This window comes from Leuresthes tenuis, unplaced genomic scaffold (genome assembly GCF_036924035.1).
Source record: "Leuresthes tenuis unplaced genomic scaffold, fLeuTen1.0.hap1 SCAF_17, whole genome shotgun sequence".
NCBI lineage: Eukaryota > Metazoa > Chordata > Actinopteri > Atheriniformes > Atherinopsidae > Leuresthes > Leuresthes tenuis.
The window spans coordinates 26362432-26383900 of record NW_027325371.1 but is presented as its reverse complement, the minus strand read 5'-3'; the positions used below and the strand labels follow the sequence as shown (position 1 = coordinate 26383900).

The 21469-nt window shown below is 43.3% G+C and overlaps 2 non-coding genes across 2 annotated transcripts; both read right to left on the bottom strand.

The window, feature by feature from the left end:
• Window positions 1-9930: 9930 nt before the first annotated feature.
• Window positions 9931-10114, bottom strand: LOC140274380 (U2 spliceosomal RNA). Its single transcript, XR_011908335.1, has one exon. It is a non-coding gene; the product is annotated as a U2 spliceosomal RNA (small nuclear RNA).
• Window positions 10115-10422: 308 nt separating this feature from the next.
• On the bottom strand, window positions 10423-10536 carry LOC140274146 (U5 spliceosomal RNA). The gene has a single exon (XR_011908125.1). It is a non-coding gene; the product is annotated as a U5 spliceosomal RNA (small nuclear RNA).
• Between the last annotated feature and the right edge of the window lie 10933 nt (window positions 10537-21469).

The following is a 21469-nucleotide window of genomic DNA, read 5'->3' as shown; positions in this document are numbered from 1 at the left end:
GAAATTTTCAACCACTCTCATCCGAAGACCTCTCCTCCCGCTTTCTTTAATATATTTGAACTTTAGTCGGACATTCAAACCTTCTTGCAGCTGAACCACCTCCGCTCCATGTTTTGATCATATATGGTCTGGCAATACTACCTTTTCTTATCCGTTTGTGAGTAATTATGGCTGGACATTCACACCTACTTGCAGCCGAACACAACCTCTCTCGCTTTTGATGATGTATGGACCGGCATTTTTACCTTTTCTAACACATTTTTCAGCAATTATGGTCGGACATTCACACCTACTCACAGCCGAACAACTCCGCTCCCGCATTTGATGATGTATGGTTGGATATTCGAACCTTTTCTTAACTGCTTTTTACATATTTTGGTTGGACGTTCACACCTTCTTGTAGCCGAACACTTCCACTCCTGCTTTTGATGATTCGAACAACTCCGCTCCCGCATTTGAATGTGTATAGTCGGGCATTCTCACCCTTTCTCATCAGCTTTTTGCAAATTATGATCTGACATTCACACCTACTTGCAGTCGAACAGCTCTGCTCCCGCTTTTGATTATGTTTGGTTGGATATTCGAACCTTTTCTTAACTGCTTTTTACAAACTTTGGTTGGACGTTCACACCTTCTTGTAGCCGAACACATGCACTCCTGCTTTTGATGATGTATGGTTGGGCATTCGCACCTTTTTTTTACCCATTTTTCAGGTATTATGGGTGGACATTCACACCTTCTTGCAGCTGAACACCTCCTCTCCCACTTATGATCATGTGTGGTTTGATTTTCGAAAATTTTCTTTCATGTTTTCTAGCAATTATTGATGGACATTTAGACCTTCTTGCAGCTGAACACCACCTCTCCCGATTTTGATTATGTATGGACCGGCATTTTTACCTTTTCTAACACATTTTTCAGCAATTATGGTTGGAGATTCACGACTACTCACAGCCAAATAACTCCGCTACCGCATTTGATGGTGTATAGTCGGGCATTCTCACCCTTTCTCATCAGCTTTTTGCAAATTATGATCTGACATTCACACCTACTTCCAGTCGAACAGCTCTGCTCCCGCTTTTGATTATGTTTGGTTAGATATTTGAACCTTTTCTTAACTGCTTTTTACAAACTTTGGTCGGACGTTCACAATATCTTGCAGCCGAACACCTCCGCTTCCGCTTTTGATGGTGTATATTCGGGCATACGAACCTTTTCTTACCCGCTTTTTACAAACCAAGGTCGGACTTTCACACCTTCTCTTAGCTGAACAACTCCGCTCCCTCTTTTGATTGTGTACAGTCGGGTAATTTAACCTTTTCTTACCTGCTTTTTACCATCTATGGTCGGACATTCACACCGTCTTACAGCGGAACACCTCCGCTCCCTCTTTTGATGATGTATGGTTAGGCATTCGCACCTTTTCTTACCCATTTTTCAGTAATTATGGGTAGACATTCACACCTTCTTGCAGCTGAACACCTCCTCTCCCGCTTATGATCATGTGCAGTTTGATATTCGAAAATTTTCTTTCATGTTTTCTAGCAATTATTGATGGACATTCAGACCGTCTTGCAGCTGAACACCTCCGCTCCCACTTTTGATGGTGTATAGTCGGGCTTTCGAGCCTTTTCTTCCCCGGTTTTTACAAATTATGGTTGGACATTCAGACCTTCTTGCAGCCGAGAACCTCCACTCCCTCTTTTGATCATACATTGTCGGGCATTCGCACCTTTTCTTACCCACTTTTTACAAACCATGGTCGGACTTTCACACCTTTTAGTAGCCGAACAACTCCGCTCCCGCTATTGATTGTGTACAGTCGGGTATTTTAACCTTTTCTTACCCGCTTTTTAGCAACTATGGTTGGACATTCACACCTTCTTACAGCAGAACACCTCCGCTCCCTGTTTTGATTATGTATGGTTTGACATTCGCACCTTCTCTCACTCGCCTTTTACTATGGTCGGCCATTCACAGCTTCCTCTCCACCATACTTGTATGGTGGGATATTCACACCCACCTGCATCCGAAGACCTCCGCCCCCACTTTTGTTGATATTTAGTCGGTCATTCGCACCTTACCCGCTTTTGGCAAACTATGGCCTTCTTGCAGCCAAACACCTCTGATCTCGCTTTTGATGATGTAAGGTTGGGCATTCAGACCTTGCTTCACCTGCTTTTCACCAAATATAGTCGGACATTAACACCTTCTTGCAGCCGAACACTTTCGCTCCACCTTTTAGTGTTCTATCACACCTTTTTTTCACCGCATTTTATACATTATGGCTGGAAATCTTCAACCACTCTCATCCGAAGACCTCTCCTCCCGCTTTTGTTAATATATTTGAACTTTAGTCGGACATTCAAACCTTCCTGCAGCTTAACCACCTCCGCTCCCTGTTTTGATCATATATGGTCTGGCAATACTACCTTTTCTTACCCGTTTGTGAGTAATTATGGCTGGACATTCACACCTACTTGCAGCCGAACACAACCTCTCTCGCTTTTGATGATGTATGGACCGGCATTCTTACCTTTTCTAACACATTTTTCAGCAATTATGGTCGGAGATTCACACCTACTCACAGCCGAACAACTCCGCTCCCGCATTTGATGGTGTATAGTCGGGCATTCTCACCCTTTCTCATCAGCTTTTTGCAAATTATGATCTGACATTCACACCTACTTGCAGTCGAACAGATCTGCTCCCGCTTTTGATTATGTATGGTTGGATATTCGAACCTTTTCTTAACTGCTTTTTACAAACTTTGGTCGGACGTTCACACCTTCTTGTAGCCGAACACATGCACTCCTGCTTTTGATGATGTATGGTTGGGCATTCGCACATTTTTTTTTACCCATTTTTCAGGTATTATGGGTGGACATTCACACCTTCTTGCAGCTGAACACCTCCTCTCCCACTTATGATCATGTGTGGTTTGATTTTCGAAAATGTTCTTTCATGTTTTCTAGCAATTATTGATGGACATTTAGACCTTCTTGCAGCTGAACACCACCTCTCCCGATTTTGATTATGTATGGACCGGCATTTTTACCTTTTCTAACACATTTTTCAGCAATTATGGTTGGAGATTCACACCTACTCACAGCCGAACAACTCCGCTACCGCATTTGATGGTGTATAGTCGGGCATTCTCACCCTTTCTCATCAGCTTTTTGCAAATTATGATCTGACATTCACACCTACTTCCAGTCGAACAGCTCTGCTCCCGCTTTTGATTATGTTTGGTTAGATATTCAAACCTTTTCTTAACTGCTTTTTACAAACTTTGGTCGGACGTTCACAATATCTTGCAGCCGAACACCTCCGCTTCCGCTTTTGATGGTGTATATTCGGGCATACGAACCTTTTCTTACCCGCTTTTTACAAACCAAGGTCGGACTTTCACACCTTCTCTTAGCTGAACAACTCCGCTCCCTCTTTTGATTGTGTACAGTCGGGTAATTTAACCTTTTCTTACCCGCTTTTTACCATCTATGGTCGGACATTCACACCGTCTTACAGCGGAACACCTCCGCTCCCTCTTTTGATGATGTATGGTTAGGCATTCGCACCTTTTCTTACCCATTTTTCACTAATTATGGGTAGACATTCACACCTTCTTGCAGCTGAACACCTCCTCTCCCGCTTATGATCATGTGCAGTTTGATATTCGAAAATTTTCTTTCATGTTTTCTAGCAATTATTGATGGACATTCAGACCGTCTTGCAGCTGAACACCTCCGCTCCCACTTTTGATGGTGTATAGTCGGGCTTTCGAGCCTTTTCTTCCCCGTTTTTTACAAATTATGGTTGGACATTCAGACCTTCTTGCAGCCGAAAACCTCCACTCCCTCTTTTGATCATACATTGTCGGGCATTCGCACCTTTTCTTACCCGCTTTTTACAAACCATGGTCGGACTTTCACACCTTTTAGGAGCCGAACAACTCCGCTCCTGCTATTGATTGTGTACAGTCGGGTATTTTAACCTTTTCTTATCCGCTTTTTACCAACTATGGTTGGACATTCACACCTTCTTACAGCAGAACACCTCCGCTCCCTGTTTTGATTATGTATGGTTTGACATTCGCACCTTCTCTCACCCGCCTTTTACTATGGTCGGCCATTCACAGCTTCCTCTCCACCATACTTGTATGGTGGGATATTCACACCCACTTGCATCCGAAGACCTCCGCCCCCACTTTTGTTGATATTTAGTCGGTCATTCGCACCTTACCCGCTTTTGGCAAACTATGGCCTTCTTGCAGCCAAACACCTCTGATCTCGCTTTTGATGATGTAAGGTTGGGCATTCAGACCTTGCTTCACCTGCTTTTCACCAAATATAGTCGGACATTCACACCCACTTGCATCCGAAGACCTCCGCCCCAAATTTTGTTGATATTTAGTCGGACATTCGCACCTTACCCGCTTTTGGCAAACTATGGCCTTCTTGCAGCCAAACACCTCTGATCTCGCTTTTGATGATGTAAGGTTGGGCATTCAGACCTTGCTTCACCTGCTTTTCACCAAATATAGTCGGACATTCCCACCTTCTTGCAGCCGAACACTTCCGCTCCACCTTTTAGTGTTCTATCACACCTTTTTCTTCACCGCATTTTATACATTATGGTTGGAAATTTTCAACCACTCTCATCCGAAGACTTCTCCTCCCGCTTTTGTTAATATATTTGAACTTTAGTTGGACATTCAAACCTTCTTGCAGCTGAACCACCTCCGCTCCCTATTTTGATCATATATGGTCTGGCAATACTACCTTTTCTTACCCGTTTTGATGATGTATGGACCGGCATTCTTACCTTTTCTAACACATTTTTCAGCAATTATGGTCGGAGATTCACACCTACTCACAGCCGAACAACTCCGCTCCCGCATTTGATGGTGTATAGTCGGGCATTCTCACCCTTTCTCATCAGCTTTTTGCAAATTATGATCTGACATTCACACCTACTTGCAGTCGAACAGCTCTGCTCCCGCTTTTGATTATGTATGGTTGGATATTCGAACCTTTTCTTAACTGCTTTTTACAAACTTTGGTCGGACGTTCACACCTTCTTGTAGCCGAACACATGCACTCCTGCTTTTGATGATGTATGGTTGGGCATTCGCACCTTTTTTTTACCCATTTTTCAGGTATTATGGGTGGACATTCACACCTTCTTGCAGCTGAACACCTCCTCTCCCACTTATGATCATGTGTGGTTTGATTTTCGAAAATTTTCTTTCATGTTTTCTAGCAATTATTGATGGACATTTAGACCTTCTTGCAGCTGAACACCACCTCTCCCGATTTTGATTATGTATGGACCGGCATTTTTACCTTTTCTAACACATTTTTCAGCAATTATGGTTGGAGATTCACACCTACTCACAGCCGAAAAACTCCGCTACCGCATTTGATGGTGTATAGTCGGGCATTCTCACCCTTTCTCATCAGCTTTTTGCAAATTATGATCTGACATTCACACCTACTTCCAGTCGAACAGCTCTGCTCCTGCTTTTGATTATGTTTGGTTAGATATTCGAACCTTTTCTTAACTGCTTTTTACAAACTTTGGTCGGACGTTCACAATATCTTGCAGCCGAACACCTCCGCTTCCGCTTCTGATGGTGTATATTCGGGCATACGAACCTTTTCTTACCCGCTTTTTACAAACCAAGGTCGGACTTTCACACCTTCTCTTAGCTGAACAACTCCGCTCCCTCTTTTGATTGTGTACAGTCGGGTAATTTAACCTTTTCTTACCCGCTTTTTACCATCTATGGTCGGACATTCACACCGTCTTACAGCGGAACACCTCCGCTCCCTCTTTTGATGATGTATGGTTAGGCATTCGCACCTTTTCTTACCCATTTTTCAGTAATTATGGGTAGACATTCACACCTTCTTGCAGCTGAACACCTCCTCTCCCGCTTATGATCATGTGCAGTTTGATATTCGAAAATTTTCTTTCATGTTTTCTAGCAATTATTGATGGACATTCAGACCGTCTTGCAGCTGAACACCTCCGCTCCCACTTTTGATGGTGTATAGTCGGGCTTTCGAGCCTTTTTTTCCCCGGTTTTTACAAATTATGGTTGGACATTCAGACCTTCTTGCAGCCGAAAACCTCCACTCCCTCTTTTGATCATACATTGTCGGGCATTCGCACCTTTTCTTACCCGCTTTTTACAAACCATGGTCGGACTTTCACACCTTTTAGTAGCCGAACAACTCCGCTCCTGCTATTGATTGTGTACAGTCGGGTATTTTAACCTTTTCTTACCCGCTTTTTACCAACTATGGTTGGACATTCACACCTTCTTACAGCAGAACACCTCCGCTCCCTGTTTTGATTATGTATGGTTTGACATTCGCACCTTCTCTCACCCGCCTTTTACTATGGTCGGCCATTCACAGCTTCCTCTCCACCATACTTGTATGGTGGGATATTCACACCCACTTGCATCCGAAGACCTCCGCCCCCACTTTTGTTGATATTTAGTCGGTCATTCGCACCTTACCCGCTTTTGGCAAACTATGGCCTTCTTGCAGCCAAACACCTCTGATCTCGCTTTTGATGATGTAAGGTTGGGCATTCAGACCTTGCTTCACCTGCTTTTCACCAAATATAGTCGGACATTCACACCTTCTTGCAGCCGAACACTTCCGCTTTTAGTGTTCTATGAGGCATTCACATATTTTTTTTCACCGTATTTTATAGATTATGGTTGGAAATTCTCACCCACTCTCATTCGAAGACCTCTCCTCCCGCTTTTGTTAATATATAGTCGGGCATTCGAACCTTTTCTTACCCGCTTTTTACAAATTATGGTCGAACATTCACTCCTACTTGCAGCTGAATACTTCCGCTCCACCTTTTAGGTATGTATGGTTGGCATTTGCACCTCTTTTTATACTGATTGCTGAAGATTAAGTTGTTCTTTCTCAAACTACAAATTTTTTTTAATTGTTGAAACTTGATTTGAAGTGGATAAATAAGGAGGACAAACAGTTTTAAGTCAGGCTAATAGAAGGAATTAATTTTATAGCAAAATCTGTATTTCGTCATATGTCGAGAGATGCTTATTTCTGAAGAAGTTCTTTCTCATTCTACAAAGTACAACGTTGTTTATCGTTGAAACTTGATTAGACATGAATATATATGAAGGACAAAGCAGTCTTAACTTGGTTTGAGTTAATGAATTCTTTTTATAGGAGAATCCGAATTCGTGCATAACTCATAAAATAGAGCTTATTTTCGGATTCCTGAAGAATGAGTCTGGTTCTTTCTCATAATACAAAGTTTGTTGTTTATTGTTGAAACTTCATCAGAAGTGAGGAAATAAATGAATGCCTATCAACAAATGTGGGATCTAAACTCTAGTGCTTCCTCTAAAATAATTTCCTTTCTCAATTTAGAAATGTGTGTGTGTAAGTCACAACACCCGTGACACCAAAACGGCTTTCTTTTCTCTACACTCTGCACTATGAGCACACACACCAAATCAGAAAGGCTTTTTTCTCTCTTTTCTACATTATGGACTGTGGGGACACAAAACCGCTCTCTCTCTTTTTTTTTTTTTATCGTGTGCCAGGGCGTTGTCTCACGTATTAGATTATGCTTAAGATACGAATGGGTTTATCAGTCACATCAGAATCCATACATACTGATCCTCCCGTAATAAAATGGTCGGATCTTATCAAACACACTTTGTTTCTTGTGACAATCAAGTCAGCGAAACAGCGTATACACGTCAAGACACTGAATCAAGTTTGCCACAAGAACTCATAAGTTTGGCAGTATTGCTCTGCCGTCAGCAATCATACACCCATTTTATTTTCGTGAGACATGTGCAAACACCTGTTCATCTACTGTTCTATCACTATGAATTAGTGATCTATTATCAATAAGGATACTTCTACAACTACTATCAAAGTATGTCCGGACTTCTTATGTTGTCAGTTGCTATATATGAATAAGTGGGTAGCTACTGACAAGCATTAAGCATGTCACACAGCCCAAACATATAACATTTCAGGACACACCACACAGTTAACAACCACAGTGAAGTGTCAAAGCCCAAACATGTAATGAAAAAATGAAAGGTATGACCTTTTAGAAGATATACAGCTTTACATGCTAGGGCAAGTACCTTTAGTTGTAGGAGGGGATTTTAACTGTATCTTGAGCAGGAAAGATAGAAAAAGAGCAGGGGTAGATTTTAAAGTGGATAAGACTTCGATTTTACTTCAGGGCATATGCAGGGATTTTAAGCTTACTGACTGTTTTAAAACCATGCATCCCAGAGAGGAGGGCTTCACCTGGTTTAGTCATGATGGCACCAGAGCCTCTCGCATTGATTATTTCTTTACTAGAGATTGCCCACCCACTGATGTTAGATTAACCCCTGTTTTCTTTTCAGACCACCTTATGCTCTCCTGCACCCTTTCACCCCCTTCTGGTGTGACGGTAGGAAGTGGTCTGTGGAAACTCAACTGTTCCCTGTTGGAGGATGAAATCATAGTCAGTCAGTACAGGGAATGTTATAAAGAGTGGCAGACCCTTCAAGACCTCTACGAAACACATGCACAATGGTGGGAAATGGTGAAGGAAACGACCCAGACTTTTTTTAAACAGCAAGGTAAACGTAAAAAAAGGAAAGAGAATAGATGTATGATGGGACTACATAAACGCTTACAGCGCTACTTTAAACTAAATCAGTGTGGCATAGACTTTAAAGAAGAAATCAAAGATGTCAAAAAGGAAATGTCAGTTTTAGCAGAAATAAAGAGTAAAGGAATTTTTGTAAGAAGCAGGGAGCAGGAAATTGAGGAAGGTGAAAAAGAAAGAAAGTTATAAATAAAAAGGAGTGTATTCAAAATCTAAAAAGAGAAGATGGGTTTTTAACAAAATCCACACAAGAGATGATTGAAACTGTACATACCTTTTATAGTAACATGTACAAAGAGAAACCAGTGCACTTGGAAACATCGGCAGAAATCTTAAAATTCGTTGACAAAACCGTAAAAGAGAATGCACACTTGACACAGAATTTTACTGCTTTAGAGTTAAAAAAATGCCTAACAGGTTTTAAGAGAAGTCGAGCTCCGGGTTTAGACGGGCTTCCTGCAGAATTCTATCTGACCTATTGGGACCTTTTATCATCAGACATTTTAGATGTTTTTAAAGATTTTGAAAAACTCGACCGACTGCCTGACAGTTTTAGAGTGGGAATAGTGACTCTACTTTATAAAAAAAATGATAAGACTGACCTAAAGAATTGGAGGCCCATCACACTTTTAAACTTTGACTGTAAACATTTTAGCAAGGTTTTAGCGACACGGATGTCCTCTGTTTTAGAGGAGGTAATTCACCCAGACCAAGCTTGTGCCATCTCAGGGAGACAACTCACCGACAGCCTCGTACTGATTCGAGACATCATTGATTACGCTAGAGACAGAAACACCCGGCTTGTCATCTTAAATTTAGACTTTGAAAAAGCATTTGATCGGGTCTCGCATCAATATCTCTTTCAGGTGTTGCAGCCATCGAAAAGGGCCCGATTGTTCCTACTTGGTGAGCTTTGCTTGGTTGAGACGCTTGCCCCCCCCCCCTGCTCCTCGGCTGACCAAGTAGAAACAATCTATTCGATGGCTGCCTTGTCTTTTACTCTGTGCAAAAGACAAGGCAGCCACAAACACCACGGGAACACCGTATTGAGGCTTTGTTCTGACCACTCATTCGGTGTCGCGTTTCTTTCAAGCAATTCTCCCGGTTAGCCCGCACTCGGCTCGCTCCCAGAGCCGTGTTAAAGTCCACTTCGCATTCACTCTCTTTTCTCAGCAGATTAAAAGAAAGTTTCATCTTGGGCTCCCTGAAACTTTCATCCTACACCGCTGTTTGCTTTTTCACAAGAGCAGAGGAGAGCGCACCGTTCCCAGCGGCACTGCAGTACCGGGTCGAGGCTTGGAGTGAACGGAGCAAGCTTCTTTTTCAACTCCTATTCTTAAAAATCCATTTAATATGTTGTCCTCGTATAGAGGACATATTAAACTGATAAGAACAGATACTACACTTGATCTTAGCCAAAAGGCCGAGAAGCGATAACTGTCCACTGTTTCAGGTCCGAGGGCCCTTGCTGTCACAATGCGCACTTGTAGCAGTGTTCTTTTTATGGCCATAGGTGGCCAGAGTGTCACGTTGCACCTCCGCCCACCCGCTGCACTGAGCACTCTTCAGCCCTTTTAAATGGTATAACTTTGCACTCCCGCATGCTCCAGCAAGCACCATTCAAGCAACAACTTTGCACTCCAGCTTCGAACATCGGCACAGTCGCAACAAGTAAGGCGACTCTACTCAGAGAAGTCACTCTGCAAAGTAGCAAGATTTCTTTTGCACAGACAGAAAGGGCTTCACCCGCAAAGGTAAAGCCTGCCAATAATAGAAACAACTCATTAGTGCTGCTCTCCACGGAAGTCTTTAGTAAAAGGCGAAAGACTTGTATGTTATGAAGAGAAACCAGAGTACGATTATCCGTCACTGCGGGAGCAGGGCATCAGGCGTGGTGAGCTTTGCTTGGTTGAGACGCTTGGTTGAGTCGATGGCTGCCTTGTCTTTTACTCTATGCAAAAGACAAGGCAGCAACAAAAACACCACGAGAATCCCGTATTGAGGCTTTGTTCTGACCGCTCATTCAGTGTCGCGTTTCTTTCAAGCAATTCTCCCGGTTAGCCCACACTCGGCTCGCTCCCATAGCCGTGTTAAAGTCTACTTCGCATTCACTCTCTTTTCTCTCTTGGGATTGGGATTGGGATTTTATCTATAAAATGAATTCCTTCACTCAAACTATGTTAAAACTGCTTTGTCGTTCATATTTACCATGTCTAGAAAGATTTATACAAAAAAAACAACGTTGTACTTTGCAGTAAAAGAAAGAGCAAATCTAAAGTTTCAGGAATCCGAGAATAAGCTTACTTTCATGAGTGCTTCACGATTTCGGATTTTGCTATAAAATGAATTCCTTCACTCAAACTAAATTAAAACTGCTAAACCGCTAATCTGTTACATGTAAGGCAGATGTCAAATTCACCGAAATAGGATCTAAGGGTATTCGGCCAATCGAGCTGTAGCAGCTTCGGTAAAAGAGTATAAGTTGAAGAGTTTGTGAATAAAGGTGTGCGCACACATAGTGAACTGTAGGAAAATAGGCAGGGAGCAATGCCGGCTGGGGTATATGTTCTTGTATGTTGTCTGACTGTTTGATTTGAATGTGTTGTGTAAGTGTCCTGTTGAATGTTTGGGCTTTGACACTTCACTGTGGTTGTTAACTGTGTGGTGTGTCCTGAAATGTTATATGTTTGGGCTGTGTGACATGCTTAATGCTTGTCAGTAGCTACCCACTTATTCATATATAGCAACTGACAACATAAGAAGTCTGGACATACTTTGATAGTAGTTGTAGAAGTATCCTTATTGATAATAGATAAACTAATTCATAGTGATAGAACAGTAGATGAACAGGTGCCTGCACGTCTCACGAAAATAAAATGGGTGTATGATTGCTGACGGCAGAGCAATACTGCCAAACTTATGAGTGCTTGTGGCAAACTTGATTCAGTGTCTTGACGTGTATACGCTGTTTCGCTGACTTGATTGTCACAAGAAACAAAGTGTGTTTGATAAGATCCAACCATTTTATTACGGGAGGATCAGTATGTATGGATTCTGATGTGACTGATAAACCCATTCGTATCTTAAGCATAATCTAATACGTGAGACAACGCCCTGGCACACAATCAAAAAAAAAAAGAGAGAGCGGTTTTGTGTCCCCACAGTCCATAATGTAGAAAAGAGAGAAAAAAGCCTTTCTGATTTGGTGTGTGTGCTCATAGTGCAGAGTGTAGAGAAAAGAGAGAAAAGAAAGCCGTTTTGGTGTCACGGGTGTTGTGACTTACACACACACATTTCTGAATTGAGAAAAGAAATTATTTTAGAGGAAGCAGTAGAGTTTAGATCCCACATTTGTTGATAGGCATTCATTTATTTCTTCACTTCTGATGAAGTTTCAACAATAAACAACAAACTTTGTATTATGAGAAAGAACCAGACTCATTCTTCAGGAATCCGAAAATAAGCACGAATTCGGATTCTCCTATAAAACGAATTAATTAACTCAAACCAAGTTAAGACTGCTTTGTCCTTCATATTTATTCATGTCTAATCAAGTTTCAACGATAAACAACGTTGTACTTTGTAGAATGAGAAAGAACTTCTTCAGCAATAAGCATCTCTCGACATATGACGAAATACAGATTTTGCTATAAAATTAATTTCTTCTATCAGCGTGACTTAAAACTGTTTGTCCTCCTTATTTATCCACTTCAAATCAAGTTTCAACAATTAAAAAAAAATTGTAGTTTGAGAAAGAACAACTTAATCTTCAGCAATCAGTATAAAAAGAGGGCAACAAAAAGGTGGAGCGGAAGTATTCAGCGTCAAGTAGGTGTGAATGTTCGACCAAAATTTGTAAAAAGTGGGTAAGAAAAGGTTCGAATGCCCGACTAAATATTAACAAAAGCGGGAGGAGAGGTCTTCGGATGAGAGTGGGTGAGAATTTCCTACCATACAAGTATGGTGGAGAGGAAGCTGTGATTGGCCGACAATAGTAAAAAGCAGGTGAGAAAAGGTGCGAATGTCAAAACATACATGATCAAAACAGGGAGCGGAGGTGTTTGGCTGCAACAAGGTGTGAATGTCTACCCATAATTAATGAAAAACGGGCAACAAGTAGGTTCGAAATTCCAACCATACATCATCAAAAGCAGGAGTGGATGTGTTCGGCTTCAAGAAGGTATGAATGTCCATCAATAATTGCTATAAAACATGAAAGAAAATTTTCGAATATCAAACCGCACATAATCGTAAGCGGGAGAGGAGGTGTTCCGCTGCAAGAAGGTGTGAATATCCACCCATAATTACTGAAAAATGGGTAAGAAAAGGTGCGAATGCCCAACCATACATCATCAAAAGCAGGAGTGGATGTGTTCGGCTACAAGAAGGTTTGAATGTCCGACCATAGTTTGTAAAAAGCGGGTAAGAACAGGTTTGTATGCCCGACTGTACACAATCAAAAGAGGGAGCGGAGTTGTTCAGCTACAAGAAGGTGTGAAAGTCCGACCATGGTTTGTAAAAAGCGGGTAAGAACAGGTTCGTATGCCCGAATATACACCATCAAATGCGGGAGCGGAGGTGTTCGGCTGTGAGTAGGTGTGAATCTCCAACCATAATTGCTGAAAAATGTGTTAGAAAAGGTAAGAATGCCGGTCCATACATCATCAAAAGCGGGAGAAGTGGTGTTCGGCTGCAAGTAGGTGTGAATGTCCAGCCATAATTACTCACAAATGGGCCAGGACGAAAGCCACACTGCATCTCCTGAATCCGAGGCTCGATTATCCGACGGATCCTCCTCTCCAATACCCCCGAATAGACCTTACCAGGGAGGCTGAGGAGTGTGATACCCCTATAGTTGGAACACACCCTCCGGTCCCCCTTTTTAAAGAGGGGGACCACCACCCCAATCTGCCAGTCCAGAGGCACTGTCCCCGATGTCCACGCGATGCTGCAGAGGCGTGTCAGCCAAGACAGCCCTACAACATCCAGAGCCTTGAGAAACTCAGGACGGACCTCATCCACCCCCGGGGCCTTGCCACCGAGGAGCTTTTTGACCACCTCGGCAACCTCAGCCCCAGAAATGGGAGGCCCTGTCTCCGAGCTCTCCGACTCTGCCTCTTCCGAGCACGTGTTGGTAGGATTGAGGAGTTCCTCGAAGTACTCCCCCCACCGACTCACAACATCCCTAGTTGAGGTCAGCAAAGCCCCGTCCCCACTGTAAACAGTGTTGACTGTGAGCCGCTTCCCCCCCCTGAGACGCCGGATGGTGGACCAGAATCTCTTCGAGGCCGTCCGGAAATCGTTCTCCATGGTCTCACCGAACTCCTCCCAGGCCCGAGTTTTTGCCTCAGCAACCGCCGAAGCCGCAGCCCGTCTGGCCTGTCGGTACCTATCAGCTGCTTCCAGGGTCCCACTGGCCAAAAAGGCCCGATAGGACTCCTTCTTCAGCTTGACGGCTTCCCTCACCACTGGTGTCCACCAGCAGGTTCGAGGGTTGCCGCCACGACAGGCACCGACCACCTTACGGCCACAACTCCGATCAGCTGCCTCGGCAATGGAGTCACGGAACATGGCCCATTCGGACTCAATGTCCCCCACCTCCCCCGGGATATGGTTGAAGCTCTGCCGGAGGTGGGAGTTAAAGCTCCTTCTGACGGGGGATTCTGACAAACGCTCCCAGCAGACCCTCACAATACGTTTGGGCCTGCCAGGTCTGATCGGCATCCTCCCCCACCAGCGGAGCCAACTCACCACCAGGTGGTGATCAGTTGACAGCTCCGCCCCTCTCTTCACCCGAGTGTCCAGGACATACGGCCGCAAGTCCGATGATACAACCACAAAGTCGATCATCGAACTGCGGCCAAGGGTGTCCTGGTGCCAAGTGCACATATGGACACCCTTATGTCTGAACATGGTGTTCGTTATGGACAGTCCATGACCAGCACAGAAGTCCAACAACATAACACCACTCTGGTTCAGATCGGGGGGGCCGTTCCTCCCAATCACACCCCTCCAGGTCTCACTGTCATTGCCCACGTGAGCATTGAAGTCCCCCAGCAGAACGAGGGAGTCTCCGGTAGGAGCATTCTCCAGTGCCTCCCCCAGAGACTCCAAAAAGGGTGGGTACTCTGAACTGCTGTTTGGCGCATAGGCACAAACAAGTCAGGACTCGTCCCCCCACCCGAAGGCGGAGGGAGGCTACCCTCTCGTTCACTGGGGTAAACCCCAATGTACTGGCACACAGCCGGGGGGCAATAAGTATGCCCACACCTGCTCTGCGCCTCTCACCACGGGCAACTCCAGAGTGGAAGAGAGTCCAACCCCTCTCAAGAGGACTGGTTCCAGAGCCCAAGCCGTGCGTCGAGGTGAGTCCGACTATATCTAGCCGGAACCGCTCAGCCTCGCGCACCAGCTCCGGCTCCTTCCCCAACAGAGAGGTGACATTCCACGTCCCAAGAGCTAGCTTCAGTAGCCGAGGATCAGACCGCCAAGGCCTCTGCCTTCGGCCGCTACCCAGCTCACATCGCACCCGACCCCCTTGGCCCCTCCCACGGGTGGTGAGCCCGTCGGAAGAGGGGGACCCACGTCATCATTTCGGGCTATGCCCGACCGAGCCCCATGGGCACAGACCCGGCCACCAGGCGCCCGCTGCCGGGCCCCACCCCCGGGCCTGGCTCCGGGGGGAGGCCCCGGTGTCCCATATCCGGGCAAGGGATCACGAGGTCCAAATTTTTTGTTCATCATAAGGGGTCTTTTGAGCTGTTCTTTGTCTGGTCCCTCATCTAGGATCTGTTTGCCTTGGGTGACCCTACCAGGGGCTTAAAGCCCCGGGCAACATAGCTCCCAGACTCATTGGGGCACGCAAACTCCCCCACCACGATAAGGTGACAGCTCAGGAGGGAGAATCCCGACTATACACCATCAAATGCGGTAGCGGAGATGTTCGGCTGTGAGTAGGTGTGATTCTCCAACCATAATTGCTGAAAAATGTGTTAGAAAAGGTAAGAATGCCGGTCCATACATCATCAAAAGCGGGAGAGGTGGTGTTCGGCTGCAAGTAGGTGTGAATGTCCATCAATAATTGCTTTAAAACATGAAAGAAAATTTTCGAATATCAAACCTTACATGATCATTAGCGGGAGAGGAGGTGTTCAGCTGCAAGAAGGTGTGAATATCCACCCATAATTACTGAAAAATGGGTAGGAAAAGATGCGAATGTCCAACCATAAATCATCAAAAGCAGGAGTGGAGTTGTTCAGCTACAAGAAGGTATGAAAGTCCAACCATGGTTTGTAAAAAGCGGGTAAGAAAAGGTTCGAATACCCGAATATATACCATCAAAAGCGGAAGCGGAGGTGTTCGGCTGCAAGAAGGTGTGAACGTCCGACCAAAGTTTGTAAAAAGCAGTTAAAAAAAGGTTTGAATATCCAACCGAACATAATCAAAAGCGGGAGCAGAGCTGTTCGACTGCAAGTAGGTGTGAATGTCAGATCATAATTGCTGAAAAATGTGATAGAAAAGACTAGAATGCCGGACAATACATCATCAAAAGCGGGAGAGGTGGTTTTTCGGCTGCAAGTAGGTGTGAATGTCCAGCCATAATCACTCACAAACGGGGGAAGAAAAGGTAGTATTTCCAGACCACACATGATCAAAACAGGGAATGGAGGTGGTTCAGCTGCAAGGTGTGAATGTCTGACTAAAGTTTGTAAAAACCGTGTAAGACAAGGGGCGAATGCCCGACAATGTATGATCAAAAGAGGGAGCGGAGGTTTTCGGCTGCAAGGTCTGAATGTCCAACCACAATTTGTAAAAATCGGGGAAGAAAAGGCTCGAAAGCCCGACTATACACCATCAAAAGCGGGAGCAGAGGTGTTCAGTTGCAAGAAGGTCTGAATATCCGACCAAAAATTAATGAAAATTGGGTAAGAAAAGGTGCAAATGCCAAATAATACATCATCAAAAGCAGGAGCGGATGTGTTCGGCTACAAGAAGGTTTGAATGTCCAACCATAGTAAGTAATAGGCGGGTAAGAAAAGGCTCGAATGCCCGACTATATACCATCAAAAGCGGAAGCGGAGGTGTTCGGCTGCAAGACGGTGTGAACGTCCGACCAAAGTTTGTAAAAAGCAGTTAAGAAAATGTTCGAATATCCAACCAAACATAATCAAAAGCGGGAGCAGAGCTGTTCGACTGCAAGTAGGTGTGAATATCAGATCATAATTTGCAAAAAGCTGTTGAGAAAGGGTGAGAATGCCCGACTATACACTATCAAATGTGGGAGCGGAGTTGTTCGGCTGTGAGTAGGTGTGATTCTACAACCATAATTGCTGAAAAATGTGTTAGAAAAGGTAAGAATGCCGGACCATATATCACCAAAAGCGGGAGAGGTTGTGTTCGGCTGCAAGTAGGTGTGAATGTCCAGCCATAATTACTCACAAACGGGTAAGAAAGGGTACTATTGCCAGACCATATATGATCAAAACAGGGAGCGGAGGTGGTTCAGCTGCAAGAAGGTTTGAATGTCCGACTAAAGTTTGTAAAAAGCGGGTAAGACAAGGTGTGAATTCCCGACAATGTATGATCAAAAGAGGAGTGGAGGTTTTCGGCTGCAAGAAGGTCTGAATGTCCACCCATAATTACTGAAAAATGGGTAAGAAAAGGTGCGAAAGCCCAACCGCACATGATCATAAGTGGATGAGAAGGTGTTCGACTGCAAGTAGGTGTGAATGTAAGATCATAATTTGTAAAAAGCGGGTAAGAAAAGGTAAGAATGCCCAACCATAAATTATCAAAAGCTGCAGCAGAGTTTCGACTGGTATTTATCAATGTCTAGATAGATTTCAACAAAAAACAACGTTGTACTTTGCAGTAAAAGAAAGTGCAAATCAAAAGTTTTAGGAATCCGAGAATAAGCTTATTTTCATGAGTTCTGCACGATTTCGGATTTTATGTATAAAATTAATTCCTTCACGCAAACTAAGTTAACACTGCTTTGTCATTCATATGTACCCATTTCTACATATATTTCAAGCATAAACTTCCTCATACTACCCTGAATGAGAAAGAGCAACACTTGTGATTAAGCCATACGCCCCTTTTGAGGAGTTCTGCATGGTTTGGGATTTTATCTATAAAATTAATTCCTTCACTCAAACTATGTTAAAACGGCTTTTACCTTCATATTTATCAATGTCTCGATAGATTTAAACAAAAAAACAACGTTGTACTTTGCAATAAAAGAAAGAGCAAATCAAAAGTTTTAGGAATCCGAGAATAAGCTTATTTTCATGAGTTCTGCACGATTTCGGATTTTATGTATAAAATGAATTCATTCACTCAAACCAAGTTAAAACTGCTTTTTCCTTCATATTTATTAATGTCTAGATCGACTTCAACAAAGAACAACATTGTATTTTGCAGTAGAAGAAAGAGCAAAACTGAAGGATCAGGAATCCGAGAATAAGCTTCTTTTCATACGTTCTGCATGATTTGGGATTTTATGTATAAAATTAATTCCTTCACTCAAACTAAGTTAACACTGCTTTGTCCTTCATATGTACCCATTTCTACATATATTTCAAGCATAAACTTCCTCATACTACCCTGAATGAGAAAGAGCCACACTTGTGATTAAGCCATACGCCCCTTTTGAGGAGTTCTGCATGATTTGGGATTTTATCTATAAAATCAATTCCTTCACTCAAACTATGTTAAAACGGCTTTTACCTTCATATTTATCAATGTCTCGATAGATTTAAACAAAAAAACAACGTTGTACTTTGCAGTAAAAGAAAGAGCCAATCAAAAGTTTTAGGAATCCGAGAATAAGCTTATTTTCATGAGTTCTGCACGATTTCGGATTTTATGTATAAAATGAATTCATTCACTCAAACCAAGTTAAAACTGCTTTTTCATTCATATTTATCAATGTCTAGATCGACTTCAACAAAGAACAACATTGTATTTTGCAGTAGAAGAAAGAGCAAAACTGAAGGATCAGGAATCCGAGAATAAGCTTATTTTTTTATGGGCAAGTGGGAACTGCTTTGTCCTTCGTATTTATCAATGTGTAGATGGATTTCAACTTCTTCTACTGCAAAGTCCAATGTTTTTCTTTGTTGAAGTCGATCTAGACATTGATGAATATGGAAGGACAAAGCAGTTTTAACTTGGTTTGAGCAAAGCAATTCATTTTATAGCAAAATCCGAACTCGTGCAGAACTCATGAAAGCAGGCTTATACTCGGATTCCTGAAACTTTAGATTTGCTCTTTCTTTTACTGCAAAGTACAACGTTGTTTTTTTGTTTAAATCTTTCTAGACATGGTAAATATGAAGGACAAATCAGTTTTAACATAGTTTGAGTGAAGTAATGCATTTTATAAGCAAAATCCCAAATCATGCAAAACTCACGAAAAGCTTTTTCTCGCTTTTCACTGCTTTTTACAAACTTTGGTCGGACGTTCACACCTTCTTGCATCCGAACACCTCCGCTTCCGCTTTTGATGATGTATATTCGGGCATTCGAACCTTTTATTACCCGCTTTTTACAAACCATTGTTGGACTTTCACACCTTCTTGCAGCCGAACACCACCTCTCCCGCTTTTGATGATGTATGGTCCAGTATTCTTACCTTTTCTAACACATTTTTCAGCAATTATGGTCGGACATTCACACCTACTCACAGCTGGACACCTCCGCTCCCGCTTTTGATCATACAATGTCGGGACATCGCTCCTTGTCTTACCAGCTTTTTACAAACTTTAGTCGAACATTCACACCTTCTTGCAGCTGAACACCTCCGCTCCCGCTTTTGATGATGTATAGTCGGGCTTTCGAGCGTTTTCTTACCCGGTTTTTACAAATTATGGTTGGACATTCAGACCTTGCAGCCGAACACCTCCGCTCTCTCTTTTGATCATACATTGTCGGGCATTCGCACCTTGTCTTACCCGCTTTTTACAAACTATAGTCAGACATTCACACCTTGCAGCTGAACCTCCGCTCCCTGTTTTGATCATGTATGGTCTGGCAATACTACCTTTTCTTCCCCCGTTTGTGATTAATTATGGCTGGACATTCAAACCTACTTGCAGTCGAACAGATCTGCTCCCGCTTTTGATTATGTTTGGTTGGATATTCGAACCTTTTCTTAACTGCTTTTTACAAACCATGGTCGTACTTTCACACCGTCTTGTAGCCGAACAACTCCGCTCTCGCTATTGATTTTGTACAGTCGGGTATCTTAACCTTTTCTTACCCGCTTTTTACCAACTATGGTCGGACATTCACACCGTCTTACAGCGGAACACCTCCGCTCCCGCTTTTTATGGTGTATAGTCGGGCATTTGAACCTTTTCTTACCCGCTATTTACAAACTATGGTAGGACATTCAAACTTTCGTGTATCCGAAAACCTCCGCTCTCTCTTTTGATCATACATTGTCGGACATTCGCACCTTTTCTTACCGGCTTTTTACAAACCATGGTCGGACTGTCACACCTTCTTGTAGCCGAACACATCCGCTCCCGCTATTGATTGTGTACAGTCGGGTATATTAACCTTTTCTTACCCGCTTTTTACCAAGTATGGTTGGACATTCACACCTTCGTACAGCGGAACACCTCCGCTCCCTCTTTTGATGGTGTATGTTCGGGCATTCAAACCTTTTCTTACCCGCTTTTTCCAAACTATGGTCGGCTATTCACAGCTTCCTCTCCACCCACCATACTTGTATGGTGGGATATTCACACCCACTTGCATCCGAAGACCTCCGCCCCAAATTTTGTTGATATTTAGTCGGACATTCGCACCTTACCCGCTTTTGGCAAACTATGGCCTTCTTGCAGCCAAACAACTCTGATCTTGCTTTTGATGATGTAAGGTTGGGCATTCAGACCTTGCTTTACCTGCTTTTCACCAAATATAGTCGGACATTCACACCTTCTTGCAGCCGAACACTTCCGCTCCACCTTTTAGTGTTCTATCACACCTTTTTTTTCACCGCATTTTATACATTATGGTTGGAAATTTTCAACCACTCTCATCCGAAGACCTCTCCTCCCGCTTTTGTTAATATATTTGAACTTTAGTTTGACATTCAAACCTTCTTGCAGCTGAACCACCTCCGCTCCCTGTTTTGATCATATATGGTCTGGCTACTACCTTTTCTTACCCGTTTGTGAGTAATTATGGCTGGACATTCACACCTACTTGCAGTCGAACACAACCTCTCTCGCTTTTGATGATGTATGGACCGGCATTTTTACCTTTTCTAACACATTTTTCAGCAATTATGGTCGGAGATTCACACCTACTCACAGCCGAACAACTCCGCTCCCGCATTTGATGATGTATAGTCGGGCATTCTCACCCTTTCTCATCAGCTTTTTGCAAATTATGATCTGACATTCACACCTACTTGCAGTCGAACAGCTCTGCTCCCGCTTTTGATTATGTTTGGTTGGATATTCGAACCTTTTCTTAACTTCTTTTTACATATTTTGGTTGGACGTTCACACCTTCTTGTAGCCGAACACTTCCACTCCTGCTTTTGATGATGTATGGTTGGGCATTCACACCTTTTTTTTGCCCATTTTTCAGGAATTATGGGTGGACATTCACACCTTGCAGCTGAACACCTGTCTTACCCGCTTTTTACAAACTTTAGTCAGAAATTCACACCCTGCAGCTGAACCACCTCCACTCCCTGTTTTGATCATGTATGGTCTGGCAATACTACCTTTTCTTACCCATTTGTGAGTAATTATGGCTGGACATTCACACC